The sequence below is a fragment of the Macaca nemestrina genome, chromosome 18 (assembly GCF_043159975.1).
Source record: "Macaca nemestrina isolate mMacNem1 chromosome 18, mMacNem.hap1, whole genome shotgun sequence".
NCBI classification, from domain to species: domain Eukaryota; kingdom Metazoa; phylum Chordata; class Mammalia; order Primates; family Cercopithecidae; genus Macaca; species Macaca nemestrina.
Genome location: NC_092142.1, coordinates 56,631,599 through 56,654,270, shown reverse-complemented (window position 1 = coordinate 56,654,270; position 22,672 = coordinate 56,631,599). Strand labels below are relative to the sequence as shown.

The 22,672-nt window shown below is 43.8% G+C and overlaps 1 protein-coding gene across 7 annotated transcripts in view; it reads right to left on the bottom strand.

Annotated features, from left to right (window-relative positions):
* The window catches only part of LOC105494021 (adhesion G protein-coupled receptor G5), a 44,632-nt gene extending 22,016 nt beyond the window's left edge, over positions 1–22,616 (bottom strand). The window contains exons 1-2 of one of the 7 annotated variants that reach the window (XM_071084616.1): positions 17,178–17,393; positions 16,989–17,055 (exon numbers count right to left, since the gene is read on the bottom strand). The gene's annotated coding sequence lies outside the window, so the exon portion shown is untranslated. The other 6 variants (XM_071084617.1, XM_071084618.1, XM_011762082.3 and 3 more) reach the window with 6 other exon arrangements.
* Positions 22,617–22,672: the final 56 nt, after the last annotated feature.

Sequence of the window (22,672 nt, the reverse complement as noted above, 5' to 3'; positions counted from 1 at the left end):
CTCTATCTCTAAATAAACAGATAAATAAATAAAACTTAAACCTAAATCAACTACAGATTAGATTGACTTGAGGCCTATACCAAAGCCATGACATAAGAAATATTTCAATTTCTTTCTAGGCATAAATATCATTTACTTTACTACTGTTCCATTACACACAATGCCTGGTAGTCAAAGATTTTAAGACACACAGAACCAGATCTTAGAGATGGCCAAAATGTTGGAACTATCAGATAGAGACAAGATAGCTCTGATAAATATGTTGAAGGGTGCAGTGGAAAAGGTAGACTTCTAAGAACAGATGGGAAATTTCAGCAGAACAATGGAAACTATTAAGACTAGTCAAGTAGAAATGTTAGAAACAAACTCGGTATCGGTGATGAAGAATTCTGTCAATGAGTTTATTAGCAAAGTGGACACAGTAAAGAATCTTTGACCTTGATGATAGTGTAATATAAATTATCCAAATTGAAATATAAAGAGTAAGAATAGTGAAAATAAAAATTAACAGATTACCCAAGAACTGTGCAAATGGTCTGTATATATGTAATTGGAATCCTAGCTAAAGGAGAGAGAACAGAGAAGAATAAATAGAAACAGAAAGAATAGAAAATTAAAATTTTTTAAATGGCCAATTTTTCCCCAAAACTAATAAAAGACAACAAACCACAGATCCAAGAAGCTCTGCAAAACCCCATGGAATAAATGCAAAGAAAAACACATCTAGATAAATCCTAGTCAAACTGCTGCAGAACCAAAGATAAGATCTTGAAGTCAGCCAGAAAAAAAGAGCCATTGTACACAGAAAATGAAAGATACAAACAACAAGAGGCTTCTTATCAGAAACTATCAAAACCAGAAGATAATGCAGTCATATCTTTCCATAAAAATCTGTCATTCTAAAACTCCATGCCCAAGGAAAATACCTTTCAAAAACGAAGACAAGGTTGGGTGCAGCGGCTCACACCTGTAATCCCAGCACTTTGAGAGGCTGAAGTGGGTGTATTGCTTGAGTCCAGGGGTTCAAAACCAGCCTGGCCAACATGGCGAAAACCTGTCTCTACAAAATATACAAAACTTAGTCAGGCATGGTGGCATGCACCTGTAGTCCCAGCTATTCAAGAGGCTAAGGCTGGAGGATCACTTGAGTCCAGGAGGTCAAGATTGCAGTGAGCCATGATCATGCCACTGCATTCCAGCCTGGGTGACAGAGAAAGACCCTGTATCAAAAAAAAAATGAAGACAAAATAAGAACTTCTTCAGATGAGCAAGGAGTTAGAGAATTCATTGCCAGCAGATTGGCACTAAAATAAATATTGAAGAAAATTCTTAGGGCAGAAGAAAAATTATGCCAGTTGGAAATTTGGACTTAAACAAAGAAAGGAAGAGTACTGTAATTGGCAAAAATGTGTCAAATATAAAATAAATTTCCTTGGTTTTAATGTCTGTTTAATATAAAAACAGTAACAATGCATTGTGGGGATCATAGCGTATGTAGAAGTAGAAGCATACCACAAAAATAGCACAACAGGCAGGAGAGCAGAAATGGAAGTATTTGGTTGTGAGGTTCTTAAACTATATTTTAAGTATTGTAATGTTATTTGAAAGTAAATTGTGGAAAGTTAAATATGTGTATTTAAATCCTACAGTGCCATTACAAAAAAGGAAAAATTATAAGATATAGCTAGTAAGGCAATAGTAGAGATAAAAGAATATTATGAAAACTGCTCAATCCAAAATAAGACAGGACAAGAAGGAAAAGAAACAAAGAACAGATGGAATAAAGAGAAAACAAATAGCAAGATGGTAGATATAAACCCAATCATATAAATAATTACATTAAGTATAGTCTAAATGCTCCAATTAAAAGGCAGAAATTGTCAGACTGGATTATAAAAGCAAAACCTAACTACATATTGTCTTCAAGAAACACGTATCAAATATAAAGACACCAATAAATTACATGTAAAATGATGGAAAAAGATATACCAATCATAAGTGTATTAGTCCAGCCTCACGCTGCTATAAAGAGCCGTCAGAGACTGAGTAACTTATAAAGAAAAGAGGTTTAATTGACTCACAGTTCCACAGGCATGGCTGCGGAGACCTTAGGAAACTTAACAATCATGGCAGAAGGTGAAGGGGAAGAAAGCACGTCTTCACATGGCAGCAGGGGAGACAGAGAGAGAAGGGGGAAGTGCCACACACTTTTAAACCATCAGATCTTGTGAGAACTCACTCACTATCAGGAGAACAGCAAGGGCGAAATCTGTCCCCATGATCCAATCACCTCCCACTAGGTCCCTCCCCAACACTGAAAAATTACAGTTCAACATGAGATTTGCATGGGGACCCAGAGCCAAACCATATCAATAAGTAAGATGGAATAGCTATATTAATATCTGAAAAAGTAAACTTCAGAGGGCCGGGCGCGGTGGCTCAAGCCTGTAATCCCAGCACTTTGGGAGGCCGAGACGGGCGGATCACAAGGTCAGGAGATCGAGACCATCCTGGCTAACATGGTGAAAACCCGTCTCTACTAAAAATACAAAAAACTAGCCGGGCGAGGTGGCGGGCGCCTGTAGTCCCAGCTACTCCGGAGGCTGAGGCAGGAGAATGGCGTGAACCCGGGAGGCGGAGCTTGCAGTGAGCTGAGACCCGGCCACTGCACTCCAGCCTGGGCGACAGAGCGAGACTCCGTCTCAAAAAAAAAAAAAAAAAAAAAAAAAAGTAAACTTCAGGATAAGGAATTTTACCAGGGATAAAGATTATACAATGCTAAAGACTAATTCATCAAGAAAATGTAACAATCTTTAATGTATGTGCACCTAATAACAGAGCTTTGAAAAATAAAGCAAAAATTGATCACGCTAAAGGGAGAAATTGACAAAGCAACACTTATAGTTGCAAAATACAATATTTCTCTCTGAGTAATTGACAAAAGTAGACAAAAATTGATAGAGAAGATGTATCAGTCCATTCTCACGCTGCTATGAACAAATACCCAAGACTGGGTATATAATCACGGAGGAAGGGCACCTCTTCAAAGGGTGGCAGGAGACAGAATGGTTAGCAAGGGAAAAACCAGATGCTTTTAAAACCATCAGATCTCGTGAGAACTCACTATCACGAGAGCAGCATGGGAGAAACTGCCCCCATGATCCAATCACTTCCCATCAGGTCCCTCCTGTGACACATGGAGATTACAGGAACTACAATTCAAGATGAGATTTGGATGGGGACACAGCCAAACCATATCAGAAGACATGAATGACACTATTAACTATCTTCTTTATATAGAACACTCTCCTAATTACATCAAAATACATCTTCTTTTCAATTACAACAGGAAACATTCACAAAGATAGACCATATTCTGGGCCATCAAATAAATCTCAATAAATGTAAAAGGATTAAAAGCACACAAAGTAAGTTCAGTAACCACCAGGAACTTAAACTAGAATTCATAAACATAAAGATGCCTCAAAAAATCCTCCAAATATTTGGAAATTAAATAACACACTATTAACCCATGAGTCAGAGACAAAATCACAAGGGAAATTATAAAATATATTCAACTGAATAAAAATGAAAACAACATAATATTTGTGGGATGCAGCTAAAGCAGAGCTTAGAGAAAAATTTATAGCACTAAATGCTTACATTAGGAAAGATGAAGGATTTCAAGACAGTGATGTAAGCTTCCACCTTAATAAATATAAAAAGAAGAGCAAACTAAGCACAAAATAAGCAGAAGGAAAAATAATAAAGATAAAATTATAAATCAATAAAATAGAAAATACAGAAGGAGTAGAGAAAAATCAGTGAAACCAAAAGCTGGTTATTTGAAAAGCTCAATAATATTGATAAGTCTGTAGCCAGAATGACAAAAGGGAAAAAAAGACAAGGTACAATGACCAGTTATCAGCAATAAAAGAGGGGCTATCACTACAGAACCGGCAGGTATCAAAATTAGGAGAATAATATTAACAATTTATGGCAATAAATTACATAACTTAGGTGAAATTTTAAAAATTCCTTGAAATACACAAACTACCAAAGCTTACTCAAGAAAAAATAGAAAATAGGAATAGTCCTTCACTGATTAAAGGAATTGGATTTGTAATTTAAAAACCTTCCCACATGGGAGGCCGAGGCGGGCGGATCACAAGGTCAGGAGATCGAGACCACGGTGAAACCCCGTCTCTACTAAAAATACAAAAAATTAGCCGGGCGCGGTTGTGGGTGCCTGTAGTCCCAGCTACTCAGGAGGCTGAGGCAGGAGAATGGCGTGAACCCGGGAGGCGGAGCTTGCAGTGAGCCGAGATCGCGCCACTGCACTCCAGCCTGGGCGACAGAGCGAGACTCCGTCTCAAAAAAAAAAAAAGAAAAAAAAACCTTCCCACAAAGAAACACTAGGCCCAGATGGCCTCACTGGTTAATTCTTCCAAACATTTAAAAAAGTTATAATATCAAGTCTATAGAAGCTCTTACAAAAAAATAGAAGACAAGGCCGGGCACGGTGGCTCACACCTGTAATCCCAGCACTTTGGGAGGCCGAGGTGAGTGGATCACGAGGTCAGAAGATCGAGACCATCCTGGCTAACATGGTGAAACCCCGTCTCTACTAAAAATACAAAATATTAGCCAGGCGTGGTGGCGGGCACCTGTAGTCCCAGCTATTCGGGATGCTGAGGCAGGAGAATGGTGTGAACATGGGAGGCAGAGCTTGCAGTGAGCCAAGATCGTGCCACTGCACTCCAACCTGGGCGACAGAGCAAGACTCCATCTCAAAAAAAAAAAAAAAAATGTACGAGACAAAATATAACAATCCTAAATGTATTCCTTTAGAAAATAAAAGGGAAAATGCTTCCAAATTCATTTTAGAAGGCTAATATTACCGTAGTACCAAAACTAGCCACAGACACAGACCAACACCCCTCATGAATATAGTCCAATCCCAATTAAAATCACTGCAGGATATTTTGTAGAGAATGACAAGCTGACTATAAAATGTATACGTAAGAACAAAGGATCTTGAATAGACAAAACAATTTTGATAAAGAACAATGAAGTTGGAAGAGTCACACTACTTGATTTCAAGGCTTACTATAAAGCTACAATAATCAAGACAGTGTGTTACTGCCATAAGCACAGATATAGAGATAAATATAACAGAATAGAGAGTCCAAAAATTTGTTCATATATTGATTTTTTGTCAATTAATTTTTGACAAAGATGCAAAGGTAATTCAGTAGAGAAAGGATAATTGATTCAACAATTAATGATGGAACAATTGGATATCTCACGCCAAAAAAAAAAAACCATCTTGAATCCATATCTTGAAGCACATACAAAATTTAACTCAGAATGGATCACAGACACAAATAACAAGACTAAAACTGTACAGGCGTACCTGGCTTTACTGTATTTTGCAGATCTTGTGGGTTTTTCTACAAATTGAAGACTGTCTATCAAAGAAGTCTATCTGCACCATTTTTCCAATAGTACGTGTTCACTTAATGGCTGTGTCCTATTTTGGTGATTCTCATAATATTTCAAACTTTTTCATCATGATTATATCTGCTGTGGTGATCTGTGAACAGAGATCTTTGACGTCACTATTATAATTGTTTTGGAGTACCACAAACTGCGCCCATATAAGATGGCAAACTTAACCAATAAATGTATACATTTTGACTGCTTTACCAACCAGCAATGTTCCCCTGTCTCTCTCCCTCTTCTTGGGCCTCCCCATTCCCTAGGACACAACAATATCGAAATTAGAACAATGAATAACTCTACAATGGCCTCTAAGTGTTCAAGTAAAAGAAAGAGTCGCACATCTCTCACTTTAAATCAAAAGCTAGAAATGTTAAGCTCAGTGAGGAAGACATGTCAAAACCCAGATAAGCCAAAAGCTGGGCGTCTTGCACCGAACAGTTCACCAAGTTATGAATGAAAAGGAAAAGCTCTTAAAGAAAATTTAAAGTGCTACTCCAGTGAACACATGAAGCGAAACAACCTTATTGCTGATATGGAGAACGTTTCAGTGATCTGGATAGAAGATCAAACCAGCCCCCCCGCCAACATTTCCTTAATTAAGCCAAAGCCTAGTTCAGAGCAAGGCCCTAACTCCTCAATTCTATGAAGGCCAAGGTGGGTGAGGAAGCTGAAAAAAAGATGGAAGCTAGCAGAGGTTGGTTCATGAGGTTGAAGGAAAAAATCCATTTCCATGACATAGCAGTACAAAGTGAAACAGCGAGTGCTGATGGAGAAGCAAGTTATCCACAAGAACTAGCTAACATCATGCATGAGGGTGGCTACATTAAACAACAGCATTTCAGTGTGGATGAAATAGCCTCATATTGGAAGCAGATGCCATCTAAGAGTTTCATAGCCAGAGAGAAGAAATCAATGCCTGGCTTCAAAGCTTCAAAGGACAGGCTAATTCACTTGTTAGCAGGTAATGCAGCTGGTGACTTCGAATGGAAGCCAATACTCATTTAACATCCTGAAAATCCTAAGTCTCCTAAGAATTATGCTAAATCTACTCTGCCTGTGCTCTACGAATGAATAACAAAGCCTGGATGACAGCAATCTATTTATAGCATGGTTTCCTGAATATTTTAAACCCACTGTTAAGACCTACTGTTCAAAAAAAAAATTTATTTCAAAATATTGCTGCTCATTGACAATGTACCTAGTCACCCAAGAGTTCTGACGGAGATGTACAAGGAGATTAATGTTGTTCTTGTGCTGCTAACACAACATCCATTCTGCAGTCCATGGATCAAGGAGTCATTTTGACTGTCAAGTCTTATTATTTAGGAAACAAATTTCCTAAGGCTATAGTTGTCATAAATAGTGACTTCTCTGATGGATCAGGGCAAAGTCAATTGAAAATCTTCTGGAAAGGATTCACCCTTCTAGATGCTGCAAGAACATGTGTGATTCATGGGAGGAAGTCAAAATATCAACATTAACAGGAGTTTGGAAGAGGTTGATTCCATGCTTCATGGATGACTTTGAGGGGTTCAAAACTTCAGTGGGGAAAGTAACTACAGATGTGATGAGAATAGAACGAGAACTAGAATTAGAAGTGGATCCTGAAGATGTGACTGATTTGCTGCGGTCTCATGATCAAAGTTGAATGAATGAGGAGTCACTTCTCATAGATGAACAAAGAGTGGTTTTTTGAAATGGAATCTACTCCTGGTGAAGATATGGTGAACACTGTGGAAATGACCACAAAAGATTCAGAATATTAAATAAATGTAGTGGATGAAGCCCCTGCAGGGTTTGAGAGGACTGACTCCAATTTTGAATGAAGCTCTACTGCGAGTAAAATACTATCAAACAGCATCACGTGCTACAGAGAAACATCTTATGAAAGAAAGAGTCAATTGATGTGGCAAACTTCACTGCTGTCTTAAGAAATAGCCAGCCACCCCAACCTTCAACAACCACCACCTTGATCAGTCAGCAGCCATCAACATCAAGGCAAGATCTTCCACCAGCAAAAAGTGTGTGATTTGTTGAAGGCTCAGATAGATTGTTAGTATTTTTTAGCAATAAAGTGTCCTTTAATTAAGGTATGTACATTTTTAGACATAATGCTTTTGCACACTAAATAGACTACAGTATAATGTAAACATAACTTTTTTCGTGTGTGAGACACAGTCTCGCTCTGTCGCCCAGGCTGGAATGCAGTGGCACGATCTCAGCTCACGGCAACCTCTGCCTCCGCCTCCTGGGTTCAAGCGATTCTTCTGCCTCAGCCTCCCGAGTAGATGGGATTACAGGCACACACCACCATGCTCAGCTAATTTTTGTATTTTTTGGAGAGACGGGTTTCACCATGTTGGTCAGGATGGTCTCGATCTCCTGACCTCGTGATCCGCCTGCCTCGGCCTCCCAAAGTGCTGGGATTACAGGCATGACTCACCGCACCCACCGTAAGCATAACTTTTATATGCACTGGAAAACCAAACAATTTGTGTGACTCACTTTATTACCATATTTGCTTTACTGTGGTGGTCTAAAACCAAACCCACAATATCTCCAAGATATGTCTGTAAAACTCCTTGAAAAAAACAAAAAAGAAAATCCTTCTGACTTAGGTTATGCAAAGATTTCTTAGAAACAACACCAAAAACATGATCCATGGCAACGACAACAACAAAAAACTGATAAACTGAATTTCATCAAAATTAAAACTTCTGCTTTTTGAAGGTCATGGTTAGGAAAATAAGAAGATAAGCCACAGACTGGGAGAAAACATTTACAAACACGTATCTGATGTTTTTTAAAAATTGTATGTGGACTATATAAAGAACCCTTACACAACTAATAACAGGACAAACTATCCAATAAAGATAGGAAAAGATTTGAACAATCACTATACCAATGAAGATGTACAGATGGGTTGGGCATGGTGGCTCACACCTGTAATCCCAGCACTTTGGGAGGCCAAGGCAGGTGGGTCACCTGAGGTCAGGAGTTCGAAACCAGCCTGGCCAACATGATGAAACCCCTATCTCTATTAAAAAATAACAATTGGCCGGGCGCGGTGGCTCAAGCCTGTAATCCCAGCACTTTGGGAGGCCGAGACGGGCGGATCACTAGGTCAGGAGATCGAGACCATCCTGGCTAACACGGTGAAACCCCGTCTCTACTAAAAAATACAAAAAACTAGCCGGGCGAGGTGGCGGGCGCCTGTAGTCCCAGCTACTCAGGAGGCTGAGACAGGAGAATGGCCCGAACCCGGGAGGCGGAGCTTGCAGTGAGCTGAGATCCGGCCACTGCACTCCAGCCTGGGCGACAGAGCGAGACTCCGTCTCAAAAAAATAAAAAAATAAAAAAATAACAATTAGCCAGGTGTGGTAGCAGGTGCCTGTAATCCTAGCTACTTGGGAGTCTAAGGCAGGAGAATTGCTTCAACCCAGGAGAAGGAGGCTGCAGTGAGCTGAGATCATGCCACTGCATTCCAGCCTGGGTGACAGAGCTGGACCTACATGTTTAAAAAAAAAAAAAAAAAACCTATAGATGCAAATAAGCACATGAAAAATGCTCAATATCATTAGTCATTAGAGAAATGCATATAAAAACCACAATGAGATATCACTACACACCTTCTAGAATGACTAGGATTAAAATGACTGGTAATACAAAGTATTATGAGGATACAGAACAGCTGGAAGTCTCATTCACTCCTGGAGGGAATGTAACATGGAAGTGGAATCTAGAAAAGTCAAAACTATTGGATCAGAGAACAAATCAGTAGTTGCCAGGGAGAAGGTAAAAGATATTAACTACAAAAGGGCCCAAGATAACTTTTCAGGGGACAACAATGTTCTATATTTTGATTGTGATATACATGTATACATGACGGTACACATCTGTCAAAATGCACCAAACTGCTCTCCAAAAGGGTGAATTTTATTGTATGTATACCTCTATAGACAAGACTTTAGAAATCCAACTTAAAAAACATATTAAGAGGATGAAGAAGAGGAAATAGGGGAGGGAGGGCAAGAGAACTGATGATCCTCCTCTTAGAAGAAAGAAAGTCAATGAAAACTTGCAAGGCTTCAAAGAGGGAGAGCCACAAAACTCAAAACACCTGTTTGATGGTAGTGGCAGAGGAAAGTAGTTAAGAACATGAGTTTTCATTTTTCCACCACTGGATCTGCAAAAATCTGAAATATGATAGCACCCAGTGAGTCTGTGGGGACAGGCACATTCCCGCACTCTCCGTCTAAGATCTGAGCACCATCTGCAAGGGGGCGGCTTAGCAACACATTCGAACTTTATGTTCTGAATATCCTTTGAGCCAGGAAACTCATTCTTATGAATTTATCCTATGGAAAGAACAGGGCAAGCCAGGATTATACACATACAAGAATATTTAGAGTAGTATTGTTAATAAAGAAAAGTTGAAAGCTATGTGAACATCTATCAATAGAAGAATAAATAAATTACACTCCAGTGCCATTCTGGAAAACAGTTCGACAGTTTCTTATAAAACTAAACATGTACCTATCATATGACCCAATAATTGCACTCTTGGGCTTTTATCCCAGAGAAATGAAACCTCGTATTCACACAAAAACCTGTATATGAACAGTCATCGCAGCTTTATTCATAATAGCCTCAAAGTGGGTGAAAATGGTTAAATGGTGATACATTTACCCTCTGAAATACAATTCTCAGCAGTTAAAAAAATGAATTTCTCAAAAAAAGCTACTGACACACACAACTTGGACGGATCTTAAAGGAATTATCATGAGCCAAAAAAAAAAAAAAAGCCGATCTGAAAATCGGCTGTGTGATTCAATTTATGCAACAGTCTTGAAATGACAAAATGATAGAGATGGAGAATAGATTAGTGGTTGCAAAGGGTTAGGGAGGGGGAGTCTGTTTCTTTAAAGGTCTTGCACAAGGGATCCTTGTGGCGATGGAACAGTTCTGTGTCTTGATTGTGGTGCTGTTTACAGGAATCTTTTATTTTATGTCATGAAATTGCAAGGCAAACGGTCTGGCAGTTTCTTATAAAGTTAAAACACACTTACCAAAGAACCAGCACACATAAATGAGTGTCTATAATACAGAATGAAGTCTGTGAACTATACCAAAGACAATTTCCTGGCTTTGATATTACACTGTAGGCATGCAAGATGTTACTACTGGAGAATAAGTGAAGGGTATACAAAACCTTCTGTACTATTTTTTGCAACCTTCTGTGCATTTATAATTTTTTCGTTTTTTTTTTTTGTTTTTTGTTTTTTGTTTTTTTTTGAGACGGAGTCTCGCTCTGTCGCCCAGGCTGGAGTGCAGTGGCCGGATCTCAGCTCACTGCAAGCTCCGCCTCCCGGGTTTACGCCATTCTCCTGCCTCAGCCTCCCGAGTAGCTGGGACTACAGGCGCCCGCCACCGCGCCCGGCTAGTTTTTTGTATTTTTTAGTAGAGACGGGGTTTCATCGTGTTAGCCAGGATGGTCTCGATCTCCTGACCTCGTGATCCGCCCGTCTCGGCCTCCCAAAGTGCTGGGATTACAGGCTTGAGCCACCGCGCCCGGCCTATAATTTTTTCAAAATTAAAAGTTAAAATATGTAACAGATTGTCATTTCACTATTAAGAATTATGTGTATTCTTTCAAAAAAAAAAAAAAAAAGATGCGTATAGCCGGGCACCATGGTTTGCACCTGTAATCCCAAACTAAGACAGGAGAATTGCTTGAGGCCAGGAGTTAATGACCAGCCTAGGCAACATAGCGAGACCCTTTCTCTAAAAAAAATTTTGAGGCCAGGTGTGGTGGCTCATGCCTGTAATTCCAGCACATTGGGAGGCCTAGGTGGGCAAATCACTTGAGGTCAGGAGTTCAAGACCACCCTGGGCAACATGGCAAAACCCCATCTCTACTGAAAATATAAAAATTAGCCAGGCATGTTGGCACATGTGTAATCCTAGCTACTCAGGAGGCTGAGGCAAGAGGATTGTTTGAGCCCAGGAGTTCAAGACTTCAGTGAGCTATGATGGCACATCTGCACTCCAGCCAGGATGACAGAGTGAGACTCTTCTCCAAAAAAAAAAAAAAAGGCTGGGCACAGTGGCTCACGCCTGTAATCCCACCACTCTGGGAGGCCAAGGCAGGCGGATCACAAGGTTAGGAGATTGAGACCATCCTGGTCAACATGATGAAACCCCATCTCCACTAAAAATACAAAAAAAAAAAAAAAAAAAAAAAAAATTAGCTGGGTTTGGTGGTGGGCGCCTGTAATCCCAGCTACTTGGGAGGCGGAGTCAGGAGAATCACTTGAACCCAGTAGGCAGAGGTTGCAGTGAGCCAAGATCGCGCCACTGCACTCCAGCCTGGCGACAGAGCGAGACTCCGTCTCAAAAAAATAACACAAAAAAATAAAGCTAAGTAAAAGAAGAGCACAGCATATCACTGAGTGGAAAGGGCAGGTTGAAAATAACACATGAAATCTCATTTACGAAAAATTATGTTTGTATGCATGCTGAAGCATATTGGGAGATCTAGAAGGATGGCCACCAAAATGTTAATAATGTTTTTTTGAGGGGAGAGGTTTTTCTTTTTAAACTTCCTTCTATATTTGCTGTATTGTTTAATTTTTTTTACAACATATTACCTTCATGACAACAACAACAAAAAAAACAAATATTTTAATAGTTAGGATTTTTAAATGCTCCAAGTGACTATCAATACGGAAGAAATAATAGTGACATATTGCTCATAAAAGACAGAAAGCACATTGCAAAACAATCTAATTCCATTGTCGCAAAAAAAATCATATATTTTATTATATGCAAAATCTGGACAGGCCAGGCGCAGTGGCTCACACCTGTAATCCCATCACTTTGGGAGGCCAAGGCGGAAGGATCATTTGAGCCCAGGAGATCGAGACCACCCTGGGCAACACAGCAAGACCCCTATCTCTACAAAAAATACAAAAAATTAGCTGGACTTGGTGGCACATGCCTGTAGTCTCAGCTACTCAGGAGGCTGAGGTGGGAGGATCGCTTGAGCTCAGGAGGTCGAGGCTTCAGTGAGCTATGATTGTGCCACTAAACTCCAGCCTGGGTGACAGATCAAAACCCTGTCTCAAAAACAAAAAACAGAAACAAAACAAGAAAACAATGAAGTGGGGAAGGTTTTTCTAGCTATGACTCAAAATCCAGAAGCCAAAAGAGAAAATACAGATACATTTTATTACATAAAAATTATTTAAGGCCAGGCGTGGTGGCTCACGTCTGTAATACCAGCACTCTGGGAGGCTGAAGTGGGTGGATCACGAGATCAGGAGATCGAGACCCTCCTGGTTAACACGGTGAAACCCTGTCTCTACTAAAAACACAAAAAATTAGCTGGGCATGGTGGCGGGTGCCTGTAGTCCCAGCTACTTGGGAGGCTGAGGCAGGAGAAAGGTGTGAACCCGGGAGGCAGAGCTTGCAGTGAGCTGGTATCGTACCATTGCACTCCAGCCTGGGCAGCTGAGCAAGACTCCATCTTAGAAAAAAACAAACAAAAAAAATTGTTTAAAAAGACACTTCTACCTGGCCAAAAGAAGGCCATATGTAATGCTAAAAGACAAATGTCAGATTAGGAAAACTATTTGCATATAATACTTTTATCTATGTATAACAGACAAGAGCTGATTTTCCTATTACGTAAAATGCTTCTAGAAATTGATAAGGAAAAGTCGAACCCAATATAAAAATGGGCAAATGGCGGAGCGTGGTAGCTCATACCTGTAATCTCAGCGCTTTGGTAGGCCAAAGCGGGAGGAAGATTTGAGCTCAGGAATTCGAGACCAGCCTGAGTGACATAGCAAGATCTTGACTCTACTAAAAATCAAAAACATTAGCTGAGTGTGGTGCCACGCACCTGGTAGTTTCAGTTGCTTGGCAGGCTGAGGTGAGAGGATCACGTGAGCCCAGGAGTTTGAGGTTTCAGTAAGCTATCATGGTGTCACTGCACTCCAGCTTGTGTGACAGAGTGAGACCCTGTATCAGAAATAAATAAATAGAGCCGTGCGTGGTGGCTTATGCCTGTAATCCCAGCACTTTGGGAGGCCGAGGCAGGAGGATCACCTGAGGTCAGGAGTTCAAGACCAGCCTGGCCAACATAGTGAAACCCTGTCTCTACTAAAAATACAAAAATTAGCCAGGCGCAGTGGAGCACGCCTGTAATCCCAGCTACTCGGGAGGCTGAGTCAGGAGAATGGCTTGAACCCATGAGGTGGAGGTTGAAGTGAGCAGAGATCATACCACTGCACTCCAGTCTGGGTGACAGAGCAAGACTCCGTCTCAAAAAATAAAAATAAATAAATGGTGAACTCACACATGTGAGAAATAATATAAGCATAGCGACATTGTTTGTAAGAGCAAATAAATAGAACCAGCACAAATGTCTATGAATAGGGGACTAGTTAAATAAACTGTAGCTTATCTCTACAACATTAGAATATGCAGATGACAAAGTGGAAGCTCTCCTCTTATTGACATGGAAAGCTCTCCAAGATGTATTTTCAAGTGAAAAAGCAAAATGCAGAATAGTATGTAGAGTATACAACTTTTTGTATCAACTGGGGCACTTTTGTATCAACTGGAACATCCACACCCAGCTAATGTTTTTATTTTTGTAGAGACGTGGTTTCAGCATGTTGCCCAGGCTGGTCTCAAACACCTGGGCTCAAGCGATCCTCCCTCCTCCCGTCTCAACCTCCCAAAGGGCTGGGATCACAGGAGGAAGCCACCAAGCCCGGTCTCTACTCCAATGTCATGAAGGAATCTACCCGTTTCTTCCAGTCCTTTTATAGATTCATTTTTCAAATTGAAATCTCCAGTCCATTTGCATTGATAATGGGGTACAGTGGGAAATATAAATCCAATTTCATTTTTTCTCCAGGTGGTCACCCATTTTTCTTAACATAATTTTTTAATATATATGTTTATTTTAAATATGAAATAGAGACTCTGGAGTCACAGAAGGCTGGGTTCTTATTTATTTGGCTATTTGGTTATTTATTTGGCTGTGTTATTTACTTACCCTCTCAGAACCTCAGAGAAAAGACAAAGGACAAGATTTGGGGGAGCCGGGTGCGGTGGCTCATGCCTTAATCCCAGCACTTTGGGAGGCTGAAGCAGGAGGATCACTTGAGCCCAGGAGTTTGAGACCAGCCAGAGCAACATAAGGAGACCCCATCTCTACAAAATTAAACATTAAAAATCCTAACCCAGCATGGTGGCATGAGCCTGTGGTCCCAGCTACTCAGGAGGCTGAGATGGGAGGATTACTTGGGCCTGGGAGCCGTGATTGTGACACTGCACTCCAGCACTCCAGCCTGGGTGACAGAGGGAGACTCTGTCTAAAAAAAAAAAAAACAAAAAAACAAAAAAGATTTGGGGAGGCAAAAGAAGCTACTGAGCTACTGAAGGAAATCATTTAGGAGAGATAACTGAGGCCCAGTAGTGGAGGACCTGATAGCACAGAAAGGATCTTGGGCCAACTTGTCTGCCCCTTCACTATACTGTTGGTGAAACTGAGGTCCAGTCAGATAGATGGATTTGACCTGCAGGGTGTGGACCCTAAGACCAGGCTCTTACCCACACTGGTTCCAGGCAGGCACTGAGGGAAGACAAGCCTGACCCTACTACACAACTGAAGAAATTGAGGCCAAAGCAGAAGTGATACCTCCCCCAGGCACTCCAGATAGAAGCTGTGGTTTCCACCCCCTTTCCCAGGAGCAAACCACGGTCTTCACTTCTGCTTGCAACCTCCAAATTCCCCTCCACATCCCTTCACCATCATCTCACACGCCGAGTCATTTCGTTTTCCACCCTGCAATTCATTATTTGGGGCCTTCTAGGAAATAGCAATCCCTTCCTTACCTGACTTCCAGAATGGTTCCAGTTGATGGTGGGGAAACTGAATACTGCACAGAGGAGCCTGCTTGAGTTCTACAGCAGGCCAGTGGGCAAGCTGGGACTCAAACCCAGGCCTCCAGGGTCCAGGGCGCTACCCCTGCACACTGCAGCCTCCCAAAGATGGTTGGGCAGCTGAGTTGCTGTGTAGACAAGTAACACTCTATTTAGGCCAATAGACAAATGACGAGCTGTGGAGCACAGGACAGAGCCTTTGGAAGATGAGAATCTGATAACCAGTGCCAGTATTCAGTGCCTAGGCTGAGTGACACCGGACAAGGCACTTGACCTCTCTGTGTCTCAGGTTTTCTCATCCGTAAAATGAGGCCAAGGAAACCTATTTCCCAGAAAGAGAAACTCCAACAACAATTTCCCTGATCCTCTACTGGAATCAGGCTCTGAGCCAGGTCCAGGGCTCTGGCCAAAGTCCTTGGTCAGGAACACATCTGAGCACAAGGTTTGGGAAACCCTGCCTTCCTCCCTGCAGCTGACCACGCACCCCAGAAGCCCACCTCTCCCCAGCAGCATGAGGGCCTACTGAGCCAGCCATTCTCCACACACAGCCCCACCTGCCCCTGCCAACCACAGTCTGGAGCCCCTGCCTCTGGCCTGGGTGAGGAATCAACCAACCTGTGGTCTCTGCAAAAAAAAAAAAAGCCCTAAGAGGCCAGGTGCAGTGGCTCACACCTGTAATCCCAGCACTTTGGGAGGGAAAAGCAGATGGATCACCTGAGATCAGGAGTTCGAGACCAGCCTGACCAACATGGTGAAATCCCACCTCTACTAAAATTATGAAAATTAGCCAGGCATTGCGGCTGGCGCCTGTAATCCCAGCTACTCAGGAGGCTAAGGCAGGAGAATCGCTTGAACCTGGGAAGTGGAGGTTGCAGTGAGCTGAGATCACGCCATTGCATTTCAGTCTGGGCAACAGAACAAGATTCTAAAAATAAAAAAAAAAGCCCTAAGAGATGCTATTAGTGACCCCATTTCACAGGCTGGGAAAGAAAGGCCCCCCCCGGAGCCCAACAGGAAGTCTGTGACCAAGCCAGCAGCAGGGCCATTTCCCTGAGACATGCTGTCCCCAGGATCCAGTCTAGGTCGCTCTGAAAGGAGCTGCACCTGCTCCAGTCTGCCAAGCACAAAGTATGTGCCAGGCCCTCTACTGAGCCCCTGACAACCATCCACAGTGCAGGTTCCCAGACTCACCCCATTTTATAGATGAGAAACTGAGGTCCAGAAAAGAAACCACCCTTCACTTGTCCCAGACCTCGTGGGGAAGCTAAGATTCAAGCCCCATGCCTAACCACTTCTTAATTTAAATCGCCCCTCCTTCCAAAAGCATAGTTCTCTACATTCCCCCAGATGTGGAGCTGCCAACCAGAAAGGGAAGGAGGGTGGGTCCCCAGCTTGCTCACCCAGGATGTCCCCAGGCCTGTGCCCACCTAGGTGTGGGTATGCCCAGTACCCACTGAGGGGCCTGTGGATAAGGACAGAGAACTGGGCAGGGCAGAGTGGGGAGAGGCCCAGAGGAGGCTGACCTGTGAAGCTGCCGCTGCCGTCTCAGCTACTGTCTCAGCTGCTGTCTCGGCTGCTGTCTTGTTGCTTCTGCAGGAAGAAGGGGAAGTTGGGAGGCGTCTGTGGATGGCCTCTCCCTTCGCCCCACACCTGCACCCCCACTGCACTTCTCTCTGCTCCCTCCACCCCAGGCCCAGGCATCACACTCTCACTTCACTTCTCCTTTCACTAACAGCATCCTCTTTGCTTCCTCCAAGCCGGTGGTCATGCCCTGGTCACCCTTTGATGGTATCACCCCGTAGAGCCTGCAGCACTTCCTGGGGTGGTGGCTTCTCTGTGGAGGTGCTCGAGGACATGGCAAAATGGCCTTACGCAGTGCTCAAGACCCACCTGAGCTCCGCATCCTTAGGCAAGAGATGTCGCCCCTCTGGGGCTCAAGTTTTCCCACCTATAGAAAAGGGAAAATGATCCCTGCCTGATTTGACAATCGATGGCATATCGGTGATGGCAAGGACCTCAGGCAGGAGCTGGGTCAGACTGCCTGGGTTCAAGTACCAAGCCCACCACTTGCTGGGTGGGTGACTTGGGGCAAGCCACTCACGCTCTCTGAACCTGTTTCCCCTCTGTAAAATGGAGATAATGACAGTAGCACCTTGCAGGGTAGTGTGGGGCTTACAAAAGGTAAGGCTGGCAAAGTCACTGGAAGCACTCTATGAAGCCATCATATTTCACAGATGAAGGATCTGAAGCCCAGAAAGGACCAGGGCCTGGCCCAAAGTTACCAAGTGGCAGAGCCTGGTGGAGAGGGGCCTCCCTGGCCACAGAGCCCAGAAAACGTGGGGCTGGAAAGCTGGCCAGCTTCTCCCTGAGCCAGGGGTCTGGATAGGCCCGAACTGCATCAGCCATACCCTCTGAAGAGCTCTAAGGGAAAGCCAAGAGGTGTGTGGGGGTAGAGAGAGACAGTGCGTGTGTTGGTAATGGGGAGATGGTGCTCTCTCTTGCCTGGGCCCCATCCAGACTCCTGGGAAAACTGTGACTCAGGAATGTTCTCTTCCAGCCCTGGCGGAAAGATGGAGAGGCAGCAAAAGGCAGAAACCAGACAGGTCCTAACACGGTCTCCCTCCTCTCTGCCTCACTGGGACCCTTCCCGCATCAGCCCAAGCACACCTCACAGGTAGTACAAGTGCCTCTGCGGAAGCAGGAGGGAGCTGCTCCTTGGAGGGCAGGCAGGTCCCCACGCCAGCTGCACGGTGAAGGCTTTGCAGGGACACCAGTGCACCTGTGTCCTGACTCCTGGGCTACACTCCCTCTGGGTGACTTGGACAAGCCTTGGACCTTCTTGGCACTTCTGTTTTCTTTGATCATGATCCAGACCTTGACCTCCAGGCCCTTCCTTTCTGAGGTCACCCAGCTACCGCTAGGATTGCCATGCCAACCTCCTCCTTCCTCATGCTGAATGTGAGCCCAGCTGGCTGTTCTCAGGGCTCAGGAGGAGGCCCTGCCTACCCCACAGCCCCTCTATTTTCCAGCCTGGGTCTGTACCAGCCTCACTGTGCTGTGCTTCAGTTGGGGATTAAGTTAGTGCCTGTTACTTAGCCCTGCACTCCTGATCCTGAAACTCACTACCAAGATACTCTCCTGCTCAAAAGCCAGTGGTGAGGCTAGGTGCGGTGACTCAGGCCTGTAATCCCAGCACTTTGGGAGGCAGAGGCAGGTGGATCACTTAAGGCTAGGAGTTTGAGACCAGCCTGGGCAACATGGCGAAACCCCGTCTCTACTAAAAATACAAAAATTAGCCAGGCGTGGTGGCACACACTTGTAATCCTAGGTACTCGGGAGACTGAGGCAAAGAATCGCTTAAACCCAGAAGGTGGAGGTTGCAGTGAGCCGAGATCACACCACTGCATTCCAGCTTGGGCAACAGAGCGAGACTCCGTCTCAAAAACAAAACCAACCAACCAACCAACCAACCAACCAGTGGTGGCTTCCTTCACAGTCTAACCCCATCCAACTTCCACCACCACCCAGTCTGAGTGTGCTTGCCATATTAATACTCACCTCCCTGCTCGGTCCCAGCTGTGGTCCCACACATGTACCTGGGAAGCCCTCCAGCTCCTCTCCACCCATCAGGGCTCCACTGGATCCTGCCTCCTCCAAGAAGGCTTCTCTGCCTCCCACCCCTCTGCAAAACACTCTGGATGCTTGAGTGGTAGGAAGCCTGCCAGTCTTCTCTCAGGCCCCCAGGCAGGGAGGAGGCCACATACCATCCCAGTAAAGTGTCTCCTCATATGGGGGCTACTAATCCTGGTGAGCTGCAAGAAGACTGTAGTGGGACCCCAACAGGACTTTAGATAAACTGAGTTACACTGCAAAAAATGTCATTTACACGTCTTTCTCAATCTTGGTTGTGTCCAGCAGAAGCCTCAGCTTAAGGCTAAACTGTTTCTTTTGTTTTTTGTTTGTTTGTGTGTTTGTTTGTTTGAGACAGAGTCTCACTCTATCAACAGGCTGGAGTGCAGTGGTTCAATCTCGGCTCTCTGCAACCTCTGCTCCCGGGTTCAAGCAATTCTCCTGCCTCAGCCTCCCAAGTAGCTGGGACTACAGACGCACGCCACCACACCCAGCTAATTTTTGTATTTTTAGTAGAGACGGGGTTTCACCATGTTGGCCAGGATGGTCTCGATCTCTTGACAAGTCAAATGATCTGCTCACCTTTGTCTCCCAAAGTGCTGGGATTATAGGCATAAGCCACCGCGCTCAGCCAAGGGCTAAACTGTTTTAACCCCTCTCTCACAAAGGACTAGGTCCCTTATTTTTCCCCATTTTTCAATCTTTTATTAGACATCAAAACAGGATGTCTGACTTCTAAACGCTTTATTGTGGTAAGAAATATATATATATACACACACACACATACATATATGTAACAAAAGTTACCATTTTAAGCATTTTTAAGTGTAGATTCAGGCCAGGTGGGGTGGCTCACGCCTATAATCCCAACACTTTGGACAAAGCCCTAGTGGTAGGACTACTTGAGCCCAGGAGTTCAAGACCAGCCTGGGAAACATAGCAGACCCTGACTCTACAAAAAAAAAAAAAAAAAAAAAAAACAGAAAAAAAAATTAGTTGGTCATGGTAACATGCCCCTGTAGATCCACCTACTCAGGAGGCTAAGGTGGGAGGATCGCTTGAGCCCAGGAAGTCGAGGCAGCAGAGAGTTGTGTTCGAACCACTGCACTCTAGCCTGGCGATAGAGTGAGACTCTGTCTCAAACAAACAAACACCCTGTCTCAAAAAAAAAAAAAAAAGTGTACAGTGCAATGGTATTATGTACCTTCACACTGTCATGCAAACATCACCACATCCCATGTCCAAAACATTTTTCATATTCTCAAACTGAAACTCCATACCCATGAAACAGAACTTCCTGTTTTCTACTCCCCCAAGCCCTTGCAGCCACAGTTCTATTTTCTGTCTCTTGAATTTGACCAATCTAAGTACCTCATCTTAGTAGAATCACACAGTCTTTGCCTTTGCGTGACTGGCTCATTTCACTTAGCATGATGTCTTCAAGGTTCCTCCGTGTTGTAGTGTGTCAGACTCTCATTCCTTTTAAAGGTTGAATCACATTCCACTATGTGTATAATACACATTACATTTTGTTCATTCATCTGTTGATGGACACTTGAGTTACTTCCACCTTTCAGCTATTGTGATTAATGTTGCAATGAACATGGGTGTAGAAATGATGCCCCTTCTTAACAAAGAGAACGTTTCTAGCTAGACTTTACTAATGTTGTTTTATTTGCATGCTATTTATTGTTGTGATTTTCTTCTACTTCTGGCAAATTATACAAATTTTCTATTTACCTGGCTATATGAAATAGCCTTTAAGATACACGTAGATCCTCCACAGTGGAATGATTTAAAGAAAAATGCTAAGTAAATAAGGGCACAAGCGTCATGTGTTAGTGGCAAAAAGTGATGGCAGTGATACAGGAAGAGAACTGCTGAAGTGTGAAAAATATCGATACACACCTCAAAAACCTGACTGTCCTGAGTTGAGAGGAGTGGGACAGACTGCCAGAGAGAAACCCTACCGAGACCACGGGGGAGGCTGATGCCAGATCAACCTTGCATTCAGAGAGGCACCTGGAGGTGTTGTTCTAGAAAGAGAACTACAGTAAAATTGAAACAGTCAGATCTGGGATCCAAAATCTCATAGGGTGACCCTGGGCCAGTTACTTGAGATGATCCTCTGGCCTCTGCCTCCCAAGTTAGCTGGGACTACAGGTGTGTACCACCACACCTGTCTAAACTTTTCATCTTTTTGTAGAGACAGGGTGTCCCTATGTTGCCCACGCTGGTCTTGAACTCCAGGCCTCAGGCGATCCTCCTGCTTCAGCTTCCCAAAGCACCGGGATTACAAGTGTGAGCCACCGTGCCCAGCCCAGTCACTTCTGATCTTCACTTTTCTCATTATGACACGGTGGTAATAACACCCAGCCCCAAGGTAACTAAGATAACATCATGGGAGCTGCCAGAACCTGTGGCCAGCACCTACCTTGGTTCTACGATCGGGTGGGTCACGTCACCCAACCCTAGCCCCTGCAAAAGACACCCTCAGGACAATATTTATTGCTTCTCTCTAAGGAGAGAAGGCCTGATAGTGAGGAGGTTATAGCTAGAGTTCAGGTGCACCATCAACTCAGTCTCCACCACCTTCCCCAGCCCCATTTCCACCTCCAAAAACTCTGGGCAAGACCTCTGGGCTCTTGACCCAAGGCTGTTACTGACTCTAGGACCCTGTGCAAGTCTGAGCCAAGAGCCTCTCTGAGCCTTCACTTCCCCAGCTGTAAAATGTGGATGCCCTTGTCCTCTGAGTACTCAAACCGCATACATCCCCTATCTGTCTCTGGCTGGCGAACAGACGCTGTCAGCATTCAGCCATGCAGAACAAATACAAAGCAAATGAATCGACAAGTGAAACTACCAGTCTTGCAAAGTGTGGGATTTCATGAAGTTGGTGGAAGCAATGCAGGAGAAATGGAACAGCCGCTGCCCACAGAGAAAGGGAACGTCTGCAAGGGAAGTGACCCAGACCCGAAAAAAATCACTGGACTACCAAAGGATTCAGAGTGATCCTAGAGTTTGAGGAAGCTTTCAAATATTTTTGCAAAAATGACTCTTACTGCAAAAAACAAATTAGAAGGGAAGGATGCTACATACTCAACCACTACAAGAAAAAATAAGACTTCCAGTGTTAACATTTGATTCATTCTTGGTTCATTCTAAGGCGTGCATGGTTGCAATCCTAATCTAAACTCTGTTAATCATGGGGTAAAACGAACTTATCTTTGTAATATTTAGCTTCTTTTTCTAGGTAAAATCCCAATCAGGCTGGGTTTTCTCCACTGTCTTGGTGAATTTTTGGTCTTCTTTTAAATAGATTCACCTCGGGGGCCTTCCAGGGTACAGGATATGGTGGGGAGTCCTCCAGACGCCTGTCCCCGCTTTCCAGCCAAGATCACAAACACCCTACCCCCAAAACATACGGGCGCCCCCGAAGGTGCATTACCGTAATTCCCCAGGGCCTGCTAACCACCATCGCGATGCGGAGAAAAGCCTCTGCCCGCCGGGCCGAGTGCTCCCCGCGCCCCCCACTTCTTAAGCGCGAGGCTGCTTTCGTCAACCCTTTTGTTGTACA